At 37.7% G+C, this 18,632-nt stretch overlaps 1 protein-coding gene across 15 annotated transcripts in view; it reads left to right on the forward strand.

The window, feature by feature from the left end:
• TBC1D5 (TBC1 domain family member 5) overlaps positions 1-18,632 on the forward strand; it is a 611,040-nt gene that overhangs the window by 127,570 nt on the left and 464,838 nt on the right. For 12 of the 15 annotated variants that reach the window (XM_043966947.1, XM_043966952.1, XM_043966946.1 and 9 more), the window contains one exon: positions 5,150-5,256. The exons of the other annotated variants lie outside the window; for them this stretch is intronic. The gene's annotated coding sequence lies outside the window, so the exon portion shown is untranslated. The remainder of the gene's footprint in view (positions 1-5,149; positions 5,257-18,632) is intronic. 15 annotated transcript variants of the gene reach the window in all.

Here is an 18,632-nt window from a genome sequence, read left to right on the forward strand (position 1 = left end):
AGTGGGATACCCGAATTCCTCCTTAGGTCCCACAGATACCCCTGTATTCCCCCCCCTCCCCCCCCCTGTCCCCACCAGCTGTTTAGCCCTCTCATCCAACCATAAGCTTAGTTCCAGAAGACGCTGGTACTGCAGCTGATTTGGAGGCTTGGGTGTAAGTTCTTCTGGTGCAACATGCCTGGGGTCTGTGTCAGTGCAATCACAGTGTTGGACTCTTCTTGCAGCCCAGCATGGCCCCCTCTAATCTGTCTTTGGCTGGAAGATAATCTTCACCCATCCTTTTGTGTGTTCTACTGCCACAGGGGTTGTTTTATTGTTGTTTTGGGGGTAATTGTGTCAGAAGCTCTGTGCATTTAATATCTTTCGTCTGCCATCTTGGCTCCAGACAGGACACTCTTAATATTTTTGTGTTTATGGATCCTTTTGGTGTTTCCTGATTTCTGGTGTGTAGACATGGTAACTATATTGCTTGGTAGAATAGAAGGCAGTTTAATAGCTTTTTGTGCATAATTCCAAGTTGCTTTTCAGAATGGCTCAACCTTTTCACTGGTCTGCCACAATTGCAGTAATATAGTTCTTTTTACACAGCTTTTCCAGCATTTGTCATTTTACTTTTTTATTCAACTTTGCCAATCTGATGACTAGAATGTCAGCGTTGTTTTTAATTTGCATTTCACTAATAATTAATGATTTAGAGTATTTTTCCATGTGAAATATCGGATTTATTCTGCTGAAAAGTGCCTCTTCACAAGTTTTGGTTATATTAACTGGGGAGTGTCTGTTTTTTCTTACAAATTTGAATCAATTCTCTCTCTTTCTTAGAAATGAGAACTTTGTAACAAAAAAACATCAATAAAGCTCTAAAAAAGATGAGACCTTGATCAAAGAAAATTGCTGCAAAGACTTTTCCCCGTTTACTTGCTCTTTTCTGATTTTAGCTCCATTGATTTTTTGTGCGTGTATTAATAGCTTTCATCATTAATTGTCTGTTTCCTTCTTGTCTATTGTTTTATACTTTTCCTTCTCTTTAGGTCTCTTCTACTTCCTTTCCCCCTAAAGTAAAAGAGGATGTTGAGAGAGGGGTATACTTAGCACCAATGCTCTATCTAGGTTTGGCGCATTCTACTTCTGCTTCCCACAGTGCTTCCCTTCACCCATTCCCCTCCTTTTCCATCTGTCACACAAAGCCCAATTATAAGCTCTTATCCTTAATTTCTGTTAAACCTCTCTTAATAAGTCAGTTTATTTTGTTTAGCACTAATCCCTCTCTTAATTTACCCTTCTTATACCCCTCTTTTTTTTCTTCTCCCCTTTCCCTCCTATTTTTTTCTTAAGTGAAAAGTATTTCAACTCTGAGTATGCATTTCCCTCCTTTTGCCAATAAAGATGAGAGTAAAGTTCAAGTGATGCTCACTTCTCCCACCCCTTCCTCCTTTATTCCATAATCTTCTACTTATTTACTCAATTATGAGATAATTTTCTCCATTCTTCCTCTTCTTCTTTCCTCCTTAGTTTTTTCTTCCCTTCTCTTTTTATTCTTTTAAAATCATTAAAAACCAAAACATAGGCACGTGAACACACTCACATTTCTGACTCCCTAGCCTGTCTGTCTTATTAGATTCCCTATATGACTCCTGATGATTGAGTTCTAAGGGCCTTGTATGATCTGCCCATGTTATAATGTAATAATTCATATCTTGTTTAAAATGTCTCTTATGATTGCATTTCTCTAGTTCCCCCTTGTTTGTATTTTTTCTTTCCTTCTCTCTCTCTCTCTCTCTCTCTCTCTCTCTCTCTCTCCCTCTCTCTCTCTCTCTCTCTCTCTCTCTCTCTCTCTCTCTCTCTCTCTCTCTTTGTTTTGTTTTGGTTTTTCCCCCTTTGTATTTTAAAATTTCTTTGCAGCTATAGTCATCTCATCTTGAATGTTTGGAAATTCTCATTTATTTTTCCCTCTGTAGGATTATACTCAATTTTGTTGGTCAAGTTATTCTTTTTTGAAAGCCCTTTACCTTCTGAAATATTTTGCTCCAAGCTTCCCCAGCCTTTTATAATGGTGGCTACTAAGTCTTGTGTGATCTCATCTGTGGCTCCTTCGTATTTTAGTTCTTTACGTATGGCTGCTTGAAGTAGTTTTTCTTTGACATAAAAACTCTGGATTTTGGCCATAGTTTTCTGGGAATTTTTATTTTGGGGTTTCTTTCAGGAGGTATCTGATAAATTCTTATCTCTACCCTCTAATTTTAAGAGATCTGAGCGGTTTTAAGATTTAAAAAAAGAAATAGTATTTTCTAGTAAAGTTTTTTGGTTGTGGCTTTGAGGTAGGCCTGTGATTAATTTTTTTTTTTCTCCTCTGTGTTTTCAGGTAGTATTTTTAATTATAAAATTACATTTTTTTTCAGTTACCCACACCCCCAGTCTTTTGACTTTATTTTAATGTATTTTGCTGTTTCATAGATTTATTGGCTTCTATTTAGTCTATTCTAATTTTCAGGCAGTTTTTCTACTTAGATAAGGCTTATTTCTCTCTTGCCAAGCTGTTAATTCCCTTTACAATGCTTCTTTCCAAGTGCTCATTTCTTTTCTAATTTTTTCCTTTAGCATTCTCATTTCATTTATATAAACATTTTTATGCTCTTGCTTTATTTCTTCTTGTAATTCTATTTGAGTTTGTACCCAACCTGTGTTCTTCTTTGAGGCTTTGTTTATAGTTATTTTGGAGTCATCTTCTTTGACGTTTGTGTCTTGAGGATTCCTGTTACTATAATGGCACTTTGGTGTTATTTATATTTTCAGTTGCTCATTCTTCCAGCCTAGTTGCTATCTTCGGATTTTATGTTTGGGCCAGATACTGTTATACTTCTTGAGGTAACATCTGGGCTGAACTTTTGCCCCCTCGGGTCCTGCTGCTGTTCTCTCAGTGATATGAATGTTCTATTATTCTAAGATCTTGGAGATATCTTGGCCTGAGGACTTGTAGGCTTTGAGTGATCCCCAAGTAGTCTGACTCCTCCCCCAACCCCATCCCACTGCCCAGGCTGGTTTGTAAGTTCCTGATGTGACTGGATCTTAACAATACCTCTTCTAGCAGTAGCCTCTAGAAGGCATTTGGGAAGTCCGGAAGGCTCGAGTGACACAACCAAAGGTTCTTCATCGGTTCTGGATTCCTGTCCTGATTCTTCTTCTTCAGGCTGCAGACCCAGCTGAAGGCCAGAATTGAGATGCTGCTCTCCTTCTGGAGATGGAACTGCACAAATGCTTGTTGCTTCTGAATGAGTGTCCTTAGTATTTATACTTCATACAGTGCTGGATATATAGCAAGCACCTAATACATGTTGATGACAGATACCTAAGGGCCTGGGATTGCTTCTCACCTTGGCTGGTGCAGGCTAGTCCTCTCAGTTGGCCCTGGAGCATCTGCTTGGGCACCTCTACCTTTTCCTAGAACAAAGGCAGGACCCTTTCTGTGTTTAGGACTGCTTCTTGTCTTCATGCAGAACCTTGGTCCGCTTTTAGTTTCTAGGGTAGAATGTGTCATTTGGAACATTTTTGGCCAGACCTCTTCCCTTGGGTCCATTGGCCTCTCTATCTCTTTGTGCTGACATGGACTAGAAAAATGACTAGTGTCTCCCCCTCTTCCCTCCTTGGGTTTCCTGGTCAGGAATCAGTCTGGTTTGTTTTCTAGCTCTTTGTGAAGTGGTTGGGGGCAGGGGGGCGAATTCAGCTGTATGTCTTCCTGCTACTCTGCTCTTTTGGCTCCAACTCATTAGCTTTCTCAGAGAAATTCTGACTGATTGTTAAGAGAATTAGAGCCCAAGACCCTCTTGGTAATGAAGTCAAAACACAAGTGACTCAACTTCATGAGGTCCCTTACCAGATTCTCTTCTCATAAGGTTGAAGTGTTTTAATTTTAACAAAAGGGAAAATAGAGGCAGACCTTTCTGCAAGATAACATTTATTAGAAGATTAGAAGAGGCATGCTACCCATCAGTTAATCGGTCAGTGGCTCGCCTTCATTAATGCCAAAGACTGAACAAAAGGACGGTTCCCCTTACATAGGTTTTGGGTAGTCCAGAACAAAGAACAAAGTAGAGTAGATGACACCTTGGGATTAAGGACAATGTGATTGGTTACAAAGCTGAGGCACAGGGAACAACATGATTACTTGGAATTTTAGTACTGAGGGCTAGCAATGACCCCTCTTCTTTTCTCACAAGACTAAGATGTGCTCTTTGTTTGAGTTCAGGTGTGAAATATTGACCCAGACTTGGATAGCAACCCAGACATCCTTAAAGGATAACTTGGTAGACTAAAGACATCAAGCCCAAACTCCCTTGATTTTTCACACATTCTCCAAGGTCAGCAAAATTCTTTGAGGCAGGAGAGTTAGATTTAAAAAAGTTTAGCCTATTATATGCCAGCTGAATTCTGATCTAAGTTCAGAGACAAAGAACCATGACTCAAGCAGTTACATAACAAAAGCAATTACTTATAAATAGGATCAGTAAGAAAATGATGCAGAATCAATTTTGATTTTTTTTAAGGTGTACATAATTTCCTGATAATAGGTTAGAATAATATGTTGGGTTTTTTTCAGAATTCAGTTTGCTTCTAGAACATGCTTGATGAAAAGTGATCTGAGAGAATTTGGGAGAAGGGAATTTTATGAATATTGTAAACTGGATAGTTACAATTATGTATGATCTATGAAATAAAGAGTTATGTTTTAATATCATGATTACATTAGAGTGTTCACTTGACATGGAAGCCAAAATGATTGATTTTCATTAGGCCACAATTTCCCATTTTTAACGTAGTTAATTCAACACATTTGTTAAGCTTTTAAAAAGTTCTTATTCTGTATTGTCACTGGGCTGAAGGAGATACACAAATCAAAATGTCTACCTTTCTCTTGGTTCCTCTCTTGGTGCTGCTGTTTGTATAGCTAAAGCTTATTGTTATTAAATGCCTTGATTTTGGTCATACTGGCTAGTCTGGATCAACAGCAGAACTTGACCCCTGCTCTTCTTCAGTCCAGGATTGGCTCCTTATCTGTATGTCAGGGCAGCCTCTTGATGATGTGATGGATTTTCATTATTCTATTATTAGCTTACTAGAAAGTGACTTTTGTTCTTGGTTTTTTGTCCTCTAGCATGATCCTGATATAAGTCATTGGATGTAAGCTGAGAGTTGAAAGAAGATAGGAAAACTAATACTGGAAATGTAGCATCCTTGGCTGTGTGCATGTAATTTTAACAGGTATGTCTTCATTGAATGCATCTTTAATTTATGGAATTTCGTAATGCCCAAATTCTGAAGACTCTCTTCTGATGACACAGTTTTCCTTGCCTACCTTTTCAGCAGTTATATTTTTAACTCATACTCCAGTGACTCACTGGTCATGATGTGAGAATTGAAGAATACTCTTTCTTCCCCATTGCCATTTTGAGGCTCTTCCGATAATACTTTGCTCGTTGACCTCTCCTCCTTTAAGGTTCAGTCAGTCCATAATTATCACAAATTAAGATTCTGGTAGCTATTATCTGGTGACCTTCAGGATACTTCCCTTTCTTCCACAATGATTTCAGTGTTTGGATAACACTGTTCTTTTGCTCTTAAGTTCCTAACTTCATACTAGGGGATTTGAACATATATATTGATATTCCCTTAAACAATTTAACTTTCCAGTTCCTCAGTTCACTCATTTCCTATGATCTAGTCTTCTACCTTACCTTAAGCTACACAGACATAATCATACCCTTGATCTTGGCATCACGGGTATGTGTTCAACTTCTATGGTCATCAACTCTGAAATGTCTTTGTCTTATTATATTTGTTTATGATTAAACTTGTCCCTCTGCCGTTTAACTGCCAACCTTGCTGTCTGTCATCACCGTGACCTCCAGTCTCTCTCCCCTCATTTCTTTTTCAGGCTGTCACCCTTGTACTGGTTAATCTCTTCCTTTCCCCATCTTCACTCTTTGGTGAACCATTTCAGCTCTATACTGTCCTCTTCAGAGTCTGTCACTTCCTGATCCAATTGTGGTTTTTGCTCTTCCAAGACTCATCTTTGAGCTCTATCACCATTCCCTGCTTGCTCTCCTGCTCATATGATGCTGAGCAAAACTAGAGTACATTGTATAACCTTGCTCACTGGGTCCTCTACAAATTTATGTTGCATGATACCAACTTGGACCCTCAAAAATGAAAGTCAATCCTTTTCAGTGATTCACTATCCCACTCACCCTGATGACTTTTGCAAACCTATGAATGACCTAAGATGTCTCATTCTGTTCTCATATCAAACCTAAACTACCAGTAGTCATCCCCAAGTCAGATCCACTATAGAAGAGCATATATAGCCATTCATGCTTAAATTAATTTTATTCTCAAAGGATGACAGCTGATCTCATATAATTTGTACCCTTATTCATAAATTCTTGTCTGATCACAATCTGTTGTCTAATTCTATCTCTTCCTTCTGCCTTGAAACTCCAAAATCTGTTCTTCATTGTCGTGATGACTCCCAGTCCTTCTGCCCCCTCGATTCTTTCCTTAGCCATTACCCCTGCACTGGCTGTACTCTGTTCTCTTCCTCATCTTCCCCCTTGGTATGCCATTTCAACTCTACACTATACTCTTGTGTCCATTATCTTCTGATCATAGCAAAGACCTTGCCGTGCCAAGTCTCAGAGCTGGATTCTTCTCTCACCACTTATTTGCCTTTCTTCCTCTCACACTGCTGAATGAAACTGGAGAAACTGAGCTGACTGGTACCATAGCATATTTATTTTATGAAACCCCAACTGGGCTATCTTTGCAGCAAGATAATCCCTTCATATCTCATTACTTGACTCACTTATCCCCCTCACACAGTGGCTTTCCTAAACCTTTTCAACCCTCTCGAATCTCCCATGGCTCTGTTAAGGGCTAAAATTCTAGCTAAACTGTCTAAAATATCTAATGAGTGGTCGCCAATAAATTATAAGCTTTAGCAAGAGTTAGACTTTTAAGCATTTATTAAGGAGAATAAGAATTTGGTAAAGAGAGAGAAAAAGGCCTAGATTCCTATCTATTAAAGGGAGAGCACATTTCTAGCTCCCTTCTCCGCCAGAGTCCAGAGGAAAGAGCGTGAGAGACTGAGCGCCAGTCTCTTCCTTCCTCCTCCCACTAGCCCGCGTCACTTCCTGACTCCTGGTCTTGCCCTCAAAGACCTTCCCTTCATGGGCAGAACTCCTCTACAGTAAGTATCCAGCAGGTGGCGTTATTCCAATCGTTACAGTCCCCCCTGTTGTTCCTCAAGAAACAAAATGTTTCCTTGACGGAACAGTAAAAACAATATGATAACTATTGCTAACTAATAATATGTGAACAACAATATAGAAAAGGAAGAGAGGAAAGTTTTGTCCAGAGGGGCGATTTTTTTTGTCCTCATGAACCGACGCTTTGACATTAGTCTTGCAAAGGGAGGGCCTCTGCAGAGAATACATGTTACAGATGGTGTATATTATAACAGAAAGAGAAAAAAAACCAACAAAAAGAACAAATCAAAACTGTTCATTTAAAGTCTCTGAAAGTCTTTTCTCAGATGTCCTCTAGGTGTAGTCGTGGAATGGAAGTCTTTTCAGGGGTTGATGTGTGGATGCTGGTAATCAGCCAGGAAAATTTCCTACAAAATTGAGCTTAACACAACTTTAAAATAGCTTTGTCAATAATCAAATCAAACAATGAAAGTTCTCAAAAACATGTCTAAGGGAATTCAGAATCTTAGTTGTTACACATGAAACATATAATAAAACAGAAATTGAACCATTCTTTAAAATTATAATATTACTATAGTCCCCCCCTTATGGAGGGTAATTGAGAAGACAATTGCTGCGATATTAATTATTAAAAATAATTTTTTATCTTTGTTTCATCACTTTTTGCATCATCTGCCTAATTATCCTCATGCCATTATGAGAAATTAAAAAATCTAATATAATTGGTAACAGATGTCAAGGCCAAATTCAACACTGTATTTATCATGACACCTGAGATAATTATGGGGGTTACCATAAAAGAACAGAGAAATGATGGGATATGAACATTCCCACACTTGAGCAATATGTACTGCCCATACAGTATGCCAGGCTTAAAATAGGTGGATGGAATATATGTCCATGCCACCGAACATATTGGAAGAAACTGAGTCAGACTTAATCAGATGCATGGGATTGAGATGTCCATGGCATCAGGCATATAGGAGGGAGCATAGAAGCCAGGTGTAGAAATGAGATGGGTGGGATGAATACTTCCAGCCATCTGTACAATATTGTGGGGAAAAATAAAATAAAATGTTAAACCAAGAGAATCCAACCTCAACATTTGTCAAAAGCCGTTCCCTCGGCCATACCTTGACTTCATGCATGTCTCCCCTCATGTGACAGTTCAGTGTCTGCTCTTGCATGTATTCCTCTTGTGATTGGATGGCATCTTGGCCAACTGGCATCTGATAACTCAGAATAAAGGCAATTAATGTCTTAAATGATAAGTTCCCATAATCCAAGTCTCATATGGATTTAAAAATTGAGGATAATAAATGATTGCAAAAAATGTGAATACATCTTGACTCAGAACACAATATATAATTATGCAACAATTTCAAATAATACCTCTTTTTACTTAGTATACAATTACTTTTGTGAAAAATCTGAACATACTTAAATACAAGTTAAAGCACAACAGAATCTCAAAGAACTTTTTTTTTTGAAAATAGAAAACTTTTACAAATGTTCCCCTCTTTTTTTTTTTTTTGGAATATGCTTATCAAAAATAATACTTCTAGAATCAATTTATACTTGCCATGGCAACCAATTTGCCAGGGAAATGCTTTAAAGAGTTTGATCAAATAATCAGTTGAGAAAAAATAACAAAAACAAACAACTCAGAATATGGGAGCACAATACTCCTAGAATTAACATTGTATTATGAAATCAAAACCATGTTTCAAAATTAGATAGATGAATGAATAGAAGAAAATACACGTGGAATAATAAGACAATGAAATTCAAACTAGGGAAATCTAAATGAATATGAACTTAATATTAATAAGAGTATTATAAAATATAAACCTGATCACATGACTATAAAAAGCTTTTACAAATATTCTCCTTGTTTTAGAAACTAAGTATAAAACACAATCTCAAATGCATGAAAATCTCTATGAAAATAAACCCATACCATTAATTTCAAAATGTATATATAATAGCATAGAAGTCCTATGTAACCTCTGAACTGATACTATTACTCTGAGTGAATTCAGAACACTTTTGATTCCGATATCTAAAATCCCCAATACTCATATCAATACCTTGCTGCTTACTTCTACATTTCTGTACAATATATATCCTTCCATGGCAAAAGAGGCAGAGTCTTGAACTATGTTGATTGTCATTCTTATTCAGCTTAAGTTTTTCTTCTTTAACCCCTCTATATTGTCTGTCAGTCTTTTCACCATACAAATGCTTTATAAGATTACTAATTAAAGACAAAAGCAGGTTAGCAAAATTATGAACAAAACGAGTATATCTGGAATTTAAAGGGTTTTCTAAGGTTGTCTCAAAAGCACAGCCAGGCCGGGGAAGGGCTGAGCCTGAAGCTGCAAATGCAGGTAGAAAAAGTTGAGCATGCGCATCAGATCTCTGGACTTCCCAGGCAGGGGAAGCTATGGGCTTGGCCATAGGAGGAGTAGAGGGTGGGGTCTGGAGAGGAGGGGAGGGACCAGAGCAATTTGAATCAGACTGGATTTTGAACTCAGGCCTGGATTCCTCTTCCCCCACTTTGCCTCCAGGTGCTAGGGGATTAAAAGCTTCTAGAGGGTGGGTCATTGCCTCCAGGCATGCAAAATTAGAGCAACAATTAGTGTTAGAACTGGGAAAAGCTGCAGGAATCTCTTCAGGTTTCTCTGAAAAAGCATGGTTGGGAGAGGGAGAGATATTTCCTTGTGTGAGTAAGTTGCTGGCTCTTTTAACAAAAATAAAAAGAAAAATAGAAAATCCACAAAAACAAAGCATTAACATGATCTTATCTCCCATTTGTCTGGTTAAACAGACTAAAATCAAAAATAGGGTAATTAGGGAGTTTAAAAGGTCCATTCGAAAAAATTTAAAGGGAAAACACAGCCAGTGCGCCAGTACTTAGCAGTTTAAAGGGTAGGGGAAATTTCTTACCCAACCGGAAGATCAGAAGTGAGGTTCAGCTTTCCTCTTCGTGGTCAGCCATCTGTTAAGGGCTAAAATTCTAGCTAAACTGTCTAAAATATCTAATGAGTGGTCGCCAATAAATTATAAGCTTTAGCAAGAGTTAGACTTTTAAGCATTTATTAAGGAGAATAAGAATTTGGTAAAGAGAGAGAAAAAGGCCTAGATTCCTATCTATTAAAGGGAGAGCACATTTCTAGCTCCCTTCTCCGCCAGAGTCCAGAGGAAAGAGCGTGAGAGACTGAGCGCCAGTCTCTTCCTTCCTCCTCCCACTAGCCCGCGTCACTTCCTGACTCCTGGTCTTGCCCTCAAAGACCTTCCCTTCATGGGCAGAACTCCTCTACAGTAAGTATCCAGCAGGTGGCGTTATTCCAATCGTTACAGCTCCCTTGCCCACCTTGCCACATAACTTCACTGACAAAATTGAGGCCATTCATCAAGTAATTCCTTTCCTCTTCTGCTCTTCATCTCACATCACTGATGCTTTCTTTCAATTTTTCTCCTTTATTCCTATTTCATATGAAACAGTAGCTCCTTTTCAAGGCAGATCCCTCAACATTCATAAGTGATTCCATTCTATCCAATCTTCTTTAGTAGATTGCCCCCTCTCTCTGTCTGTTGGCTTGTTCCACACTGCCTACAGCCATGCCTATGTCTCCTTCATCTTCAAAAACCTCTCACTTGATCTGTCCATCCCAGCTAGCTATTGTCCTTTATTTCTTTTCCCTTTTTTGGCTAAATTCCTTGAGAAGATGTTCTATAATAAATGCCTCCCCTACTTCTTTATCTAATACTCTCTGTCTCTCCCCTTCTCTCCTCCCTCCTTCCATCTTGGTTTGTTTTTGTTTGTTTTTGTTTGTTTTTTTTGTGGGGCAATGAGGGTTAAGTGACTTGCCCAGGGTCACACAGCTAGTAAGTGTCAAGTGTCTGGGGCTGACTTCAGGTCCCCCTGACTCCAGGGCCAGTGCTTTATCCACTGTGCCACCTAGCTAGCTGCCCTCCCTTCCCCCTATCTTACTAAAGAGAAGGTCTGGTTATGTCTCCCACCTATTCATTCAGTTTGGATCAAATTATAAAATGTCTCCCTTTCTAGTCTTCTTATAGCCGCTATGGTACTCTTTGATCCAATGACACTAACCTCCTTGCTATCACACAGGATACTTCATCTCAACACTCTAGCTATTTTTCTGGCTCTTCCCTATGCCTAGAATATTCTCCCTCCTCATCTCCATCCTCATTCCAGCTAAAATCCCAGCTTCTGTGAGAAGCCCTTTCTGATACTGAAGTTTTTTATTACTAGTACTTTGGGGCAGCTAGGTAGCATAGTGGATAGAGTCAAGAGGACTGGAGTTCAAATTTGGCTTCAGACACTTGACACTTACTAGTTAAGTAACCCTGGGCAAGTCACTTAACCATAATTGGCTTAAACATTTGGGGAAATCTCCAGTCATACTGATCTATGTATTGCCACTAGACCTAGATGGCTTTGGGAGGAGAGAGTGAGGCTGGTGACTTTGCACAGCCCTGCCTCCCTTAAATTAAATTCACTGCAAGTCATGACATCCCCTCCGGAACAAACAGCCACTGCTAATTCTTTGTCTCCAATGATTGTCTTCACTTCGCCCTGTGTGTATAGTTGTTTACTGGCTGTCTCCGCCATTAAATTGTTACCTCTTTGAGAGGAGCGACTAACTGTCTTTTGACTTGGTTTGTATTCCCCAGTTCTTAGTGCAGGGCCTGACAGATAGTGGATATTCAGCAAATGCTTATTTACTGATTCGTCCTAGCTAGTTATTTTGAATCTGTGTCCGTGATGGTATGCATCGCATTTATAGGGAGACTAGCACTTGGAAGTAACAACAGTACTAGAAAAGAAGCTAAAATGACAGTTTTTCACTTATATCTAAAATTATAAGTTAATTCAATTAAAGACACATTTATTACATGCCTAATGTAGGCACCAGTGATTTAAACATGAAAGTGTGAAATAGCCTTTGCTTTCAGGGAGCTTACATTCTTATGGTGACATGTACATAGATAATTTAAAACAATTTGTTCCAAGAGAGAAACTAATTTGCCTTTTCTAGACAGAAACTAATAAATGTGATTTAATGAGAGTGAATTCTAAGTGAAATCATGAAAGTTTTAGAGCTCTGGCCACCTCAATCTTTCAGTACAATTTCAGCACATGAATCACATTTCTGATATTTTCTGTTTCATTTTGCTTTTTGTCTACTTTTGAATATTATTTTTGTTTTGTTTTTCATGACCAATTTCTTTTATACCTTGTTAAGTAAGATTTGTTGTATTCTTAAGTGTGATTTTTCTGTCAGTTCAAGACATGTTTAGAAATCTGAGTTGGAAAAATCCTCAAAATTCATGCTTTCCTTGAAATTCTCTGGGGAGAGTGATGTAGGAGGTAAAGAAGGGGTTAACAGACAAACCTAAGACCCAAGCTCTAATTTAGATCTGAGTTCTGAAAGGGATTAATGGATAATTTAAGACTTGGGCCTTCATCAAAGTCAAGGCCTAGGTTCTTGTTAACTGGTACCTGGAGGTCTGACTCCTATTAATTGCCCCCATTAATCACCACCCACAACAAAAACATAAAGAGGCAGGTCCCAAAGACCTTAACTACAACAAAAACATAAAGAGACACGTTATAGAAATCTTAACTGATAAATGTTAATACACAGAAACTAGGCCTGAGAATGAAAAACCCAGGGACACTCTGACCTTGGCAAGTTGAGGTAACGTGCAGAAAAGGCCAAATTTGTGCCCAGTTCACCTTATGACATGTAAACCCCCAAAGCACACCTCCATGGAAAAAGGCACTTGCCTCCGGGGTTGGCATAAACCCCAAGGAACTCCAAATTAGCATAAGCCCTCCCCTGTACCTCCCTAAGGTGAAGATTATTATGAGACTGATAATCAATTTATCCATACTGTAACTATAACTGTCTTCTCTTTCCTTATTCGAGAGACACTTCCATGGTGCTCTCCCTGTGGTCACTCACAGTATTGCAAAAAAAATTTGGGAAACTGAGTCACTGAGTTGTAATTCTTTGGGACACCTCATGATCAATCTGATCAATTAAACCCACCTCCCACATCAAGAGGAAACCTGCCTAGCTCCTAAGGCATCCCATTGCATTGTACTACACCTCTCATTCCTTGGAATGTATTCTTTGGTTTTTTGTTTGTTTTTTTAGTGAGGCAATTGGGGTTAAGTGACTTGCCCAGGGTCACACAGCTAGTAAGTGTTAAGTGTCTGAGGCCGGCTTTGAACTCAGATACTCCTGACTCCAGGGCCGGTGCTCCATCCACTGAGCCATCTAGCTGCTCCTCCTTGGAATGTATTCTTACTTCAAATCTAAATTTTAGATTTAAATCACTTTCTTTGCAACTTGCATCCATTGGTTCTTGTTCTTTTCTCTGGGAATAAACAGAACAGCTCTTCTTATTCTATATAACATTCCTTCAAATATTTATTTGCTTTTGAAAATCCTTTTAACCCCTTTCTCTTGGTACACATTTTTCCCCTCCAAACTAAGCACCCTGTGAGAAAATAAATTATTAGTAATGACTTTCTTGGGGAGGGGGCAGAGATCAGTTTCAGTCCTTCCCTCATCTCCCCCTCTCCCCTCACTACACACACACACACACACACGCGCACACACACACACACACACACACACACACACACACACACACACACACACCAGAAAGTCCAGGAATTTCTGATAGGATTAAATCACACCTATATACTGGATTTTGCCTTTGCCCCCTCAGAGAGGGTCTCTTCAATCATGTTATGGGGTAGAGTTCCTTTTAATTTGGACCATCCTCAAGTCATGCCAAGATATGAAATTGAATCATGCTAACCAATTAGCTTTAATCAATGTATAATGACCTGCCCCTGTCAAAGAGGATCAAAGCCTTGACCACACACTGGCTTCTTCTCTCGGCTCCCTGGACCTTTGCTTGAAATGCTGCCTCTTGGTTGTGCCTTCTCCCTCTTAGGATTGTATATGTATGAAGGTCTGACACTAGTAGGGAAATTCTTTACTAGTTTATATGATATAGATTGATAGTAAATGCTTACTGCCAAAACGGGTGCAATAGCCACTAATATATTAATAGCAATCAATAATTTAAAAAATTTAGTAACAAAAAAGCACAGCCCCTAATTTTATTACTCAGTTCTCATTTTTTGAATTTAAAATGCTTCACATTACTTGCCTAAGTTATCCTCTTTGGCTTATTTTCATTTACTTAAGTCCTTCTAAAAATGTCTTCCAACCTAAAGAGACTAGACAGTCTTTCTGAATGCTTTCTATTCCCTTGTCCTGGGTATTTCATGGAGTCTAAAATTGCATTTGCTTTCTCAGCTGCCCTATTCCGCTATTAACTTGTAATGAACTTATTATAGTCCAAGAAAACCTGCACCTATCTCTTTCAAAGTGCTTTCTGACCACACCTTTTTTCTATTATACTTGAGAAGTTGATTTTTTTTTCATTCCAGGTATAAGACTTTACTTACAGTTTTATTAAATTTCATCATCCTAGCTTAACACCATACTCAAGCCTGTCCAGATATTTTTGAAACCTGATTGTCTTCCAATGTAATTACCCCAATATAACTTCCTTCTGTAAATTTTTAAAGCCATATCATCATCAATGAAAATTTTTAGTTACTTTTGCTTATTTCATTAAGTATCTCCCAATTACAATAATTTATTTAAAAAAATTTTGAGTTCCAAATTCTCTTCCTACCACCTTTCCCTCCTCTGAGAGAAAGCAAGCAATTTTTATAAATTTGGGTCAATTCCCTATATACTTGATAAGTGAGGCTTTTATCAGACAAACTTGGTACAAAATTTTTTCCCACTTTCTTTTTTTCCTTCTAATTTTAGCCACATTAGTTTTGTTTGTGCAAAAGCTTTTTAATTTCATATAACCAAAATTATCTATTATTCTTCCTGTAATCCTCTCTGTCTCTGTTTGGTAATAAACTCTTCCCATAGCCATATATATGACATTTTTCTGTGCTCCCTTAATTTAGTTACGATACCACCCTTTATGTCTAAGTTATTTATGCATTTTTGCTTCATCTTGGTATGTGGTATTTCTAGTTTCTGCCAAACTGCTTTGCAGTTTTCTTGGCAATTTTTGTCAGATGGTAAGTTTGGATCTTTGGGTTTATCAAATTCTGGATTACTATGGTCATTTACTACTCTGTGTTGTGTACCTAATCTATTCCATTGATCCACCACTCTCTTTTTTAATAGCAAAACGTTTTTATGATTATCACTTTATTATTGAAATCTGGAACTGCTAGGCAGACTTCCTTAACATTATTTTTCATTAATTCCCTTGATATTCTTGACCTTTTGTTCTTTCTGATGAATTTTGTTACTATTTTTTCTAGTTCTATGAAATAATCCTTTGATGATTGGTATGTCACAGAAGGAGTAAATTATCTTAGGTAGAATTGTCATATTTATTATATTGGCTTAGCCTAGCCATAAGCAGTTAATACTTCTCCAATTGTTTAGCTCTGTCTTTATTTTTATGAAAATTTTTTTGTAATTGTGTTCATATAATCCTTGGACTTGTCTTATCAAGTAGACTCTCAAGTCCTTTTTATTGTCGCTAGTTATTTTAAATAGAATTAATCTTTCTATCTCTTTCTGGGGTTTGTTGGTAGTATATAGAAATCTTGATGTTTTATGTGGGTTTATTTTATATGCTTAAATTGCTGATTGCTTCAGCTGGGTTTTTACTTGATTCTCTAGTGTTCTCTACCATCATATATGATATATGATACCATCATATTATCTGCAAAGAGTGATAGTTTTGTTTTTTCATTGCCTATTTTTATTTTTTGTTGTCTTATTGCTATAGGTAGCATTTGTACACAATAATTAATTCAGATATTTTATTAAATGCTTTGTTAAGATCTTTATAAACTATATCTATAGCATTTTCTTTCTTTCTTTCTTTCTTTCTTTCTTTCTTTCTTTCTTTCTTTCTTTCTTTCTTTCTTTCTTTCTTTCTTTCTTTCTTTCTTTCTTTCTTTCTTTCTTTCTTTCTTTCTTTCTTTCTTTCTTTCTTTCTTTCTTTCTTTCTTTCTTTCTTTTTTTTTGGTGGGGCAATGAGGGTTAAGTGACTTGCCCAGGGTCACACAGCTAGTAAGTGTCAAGTATCTGAGGTCGGATTTGAACTCAGGTCCTCCTGAATCCAAGGTCTGTGCTTTATCCACTGTGCCACCTAGCTGCCCCAGCATTTTCCTCTTACAGCAACTCTATGAAAAAAAGAAATGAGAAAAGTTTATAGAAATTTGTAGACCATAATTTTTCTTATCTTAAGCCTTTCATTGCTCAGTAGTTACCAAAGCCTTTTTCAGATAGCTCTTGCCTTCCAGGCCTCCCTGTTATCTTTTCCTCTTTCTTCCCAACTCTGTATGCTTGTCCTTTTGAGTTTTTTTTTAAAAGTACTTTAATTTTAATATTTTTTAATCATTTAGACTTTTCACCACATTCAGTATATTTTTGCTTTGCTTATTCCTAATAATCCAGAAGCTAGTGCTAATAAGTACTTAATTATACCTTCTATCTGTATCTACCTCTGACTTTTGTTTGTTTGGGGGTTTTTTGGGGGGTGGGGTCACGGGAGGGTTAAGTGACTTGCCCAGAGTCACACAGCTAATCAGTGTCAAGTGTCTGAGGCTGGTGCTTTATCCACTGAGTCACCTAGCTGCCCCCTACCTCTGACTTTTGAATAGTTTATTTAAAAACACTTTCCACCTTTTCCCTAGTGAAGGCTGTTTTGGAGGTGGGGCAGGATTAGAGGGCAAGAACAAGGGAAGGGGAGCTTTAAAGCAACAGTGATATTCAAAGTAGAGAACAAGACTGTATGTAATACAAGAATAACTGAGAGCCTTTTATCCCACAGATAGTCTTTGGCAAGGTCATCTTGTCAATGCAGTGAGTGGGCCCCATCTCTGAACACTACACTACATTGTACTTTCTGGAATTCCATCAAATATTTATATGAATGAATAAAAGACAGGTAACTCTCAGTTAAGGGACAAAGATCATTTCTTAGTATAAATTAGTTGAATACTTTAATTCCTCCTAATATATAGCTAAGTACAGCTTCTGTGGAAGGAACCTTTGGGGATAAGAAGAAAGGGAGTCTTGTGTGGGAGGAGGAAGTAGAGAAAATAATGCAGTTTTGAGAGCCTAATTGGAGAAGTGCAGAAAAGGTTATAGGTAGAGGGTAAAGATAAAGTTTACATGTTTTAAAATTTGGTTTTCATGTCCCTGGGCCAAACAAAGGAGAAGAAAGCTTCCTCTTCCTATTTTTTGTATCCCATGGCCTATGTGATTCCAGGGTTTGAAATTTAAGTGAATGAAGTCAGAACTATAATTCATCAAAGTGAATTAAATTGGCCTTGATGAGTGAAGCTAGTCTGCTAACTTACCAATAATACCATTTATCCCCTTATTTGAATAGGAAAAATCTTTTGAGTTTCTGACAAGGACAGACTTTTAGAATAAAATGTTTTGTGATTTTTAGAAAAGAGAATATACATTTTATTAATACAGTTGAAGATCTAAAATCTACATGTCCCAAATTTGTATTTCTCCAAAACATCAAATATATACTTTGGTCTTTAAAAATTCTTATATATTTCATTATTTTAAAGAGCCCATTTTACATCTTTGTTAACATTAAAATGTTGAAGCCATTTGTAACCTCTTATCTTTATAAAGTAAAAAACTTAATTTAAAATCAAAAGAATGATGGAGGAGGCTAAAAGGGTTAAAGGATAAACTAAGGTTTGAGTTCTTATCAACAGTAGCTAGAAGGGTTAACAGGGAAATTAGTTTAGGATCAACAGTAACAGAGGGTTTGGAATCCTTATCAAAAAACACAATGAACAGAAGTTTAAACAGTAGCCAGGGATTAATAATCCTGGATGACAGGAAACAGAAACTGTACCTAGAAACCAGATCTTAAAGTAAAGAGATATCATAAACAGAGAGACCCTTGGAGTCTGACAAGTTTTTTTTATTTTTATTTTTTTGGTGAGGCAATTGGGGTTGTGACTTGCCCAGGGTCACACAGCTAGTAAGTGTCAGTTGTCTGAGGTCACATTTGAACTCAGGTCCTCCTGATTCTAGGACCAGTGCTCTATCCACTGCGCCACCTAGCTGCCCCCTGACAAGTTTAAACATGTTTTAGGAACATGTGCAAAAAGTCCAAATGTGTCCTTAAGTTCACCTTATGACATTTAAACCCCCCAAACACACCCCTAGTGAGAAAGGTACCCACCTTGGGGGATATCTTAGGACCCCAGGAATTCCAAAATAGGAAATGAACCCC

The sequence above is a fragment of the Dromiciops gliroides genome, chromosome 5 (genome assembly GCF_019393635.1).
Source record: "Dromiciops gliroides isolate mDroGli1 chromosome 5, mDroGli1.pri, whole genome shotgun sequence".
NCBI lineage: Eukaryota > Metazoa > Chordata > Mammalia > Microbiotheria > Microbiotheriidae > Dromiciops > Dromiciops gliroides.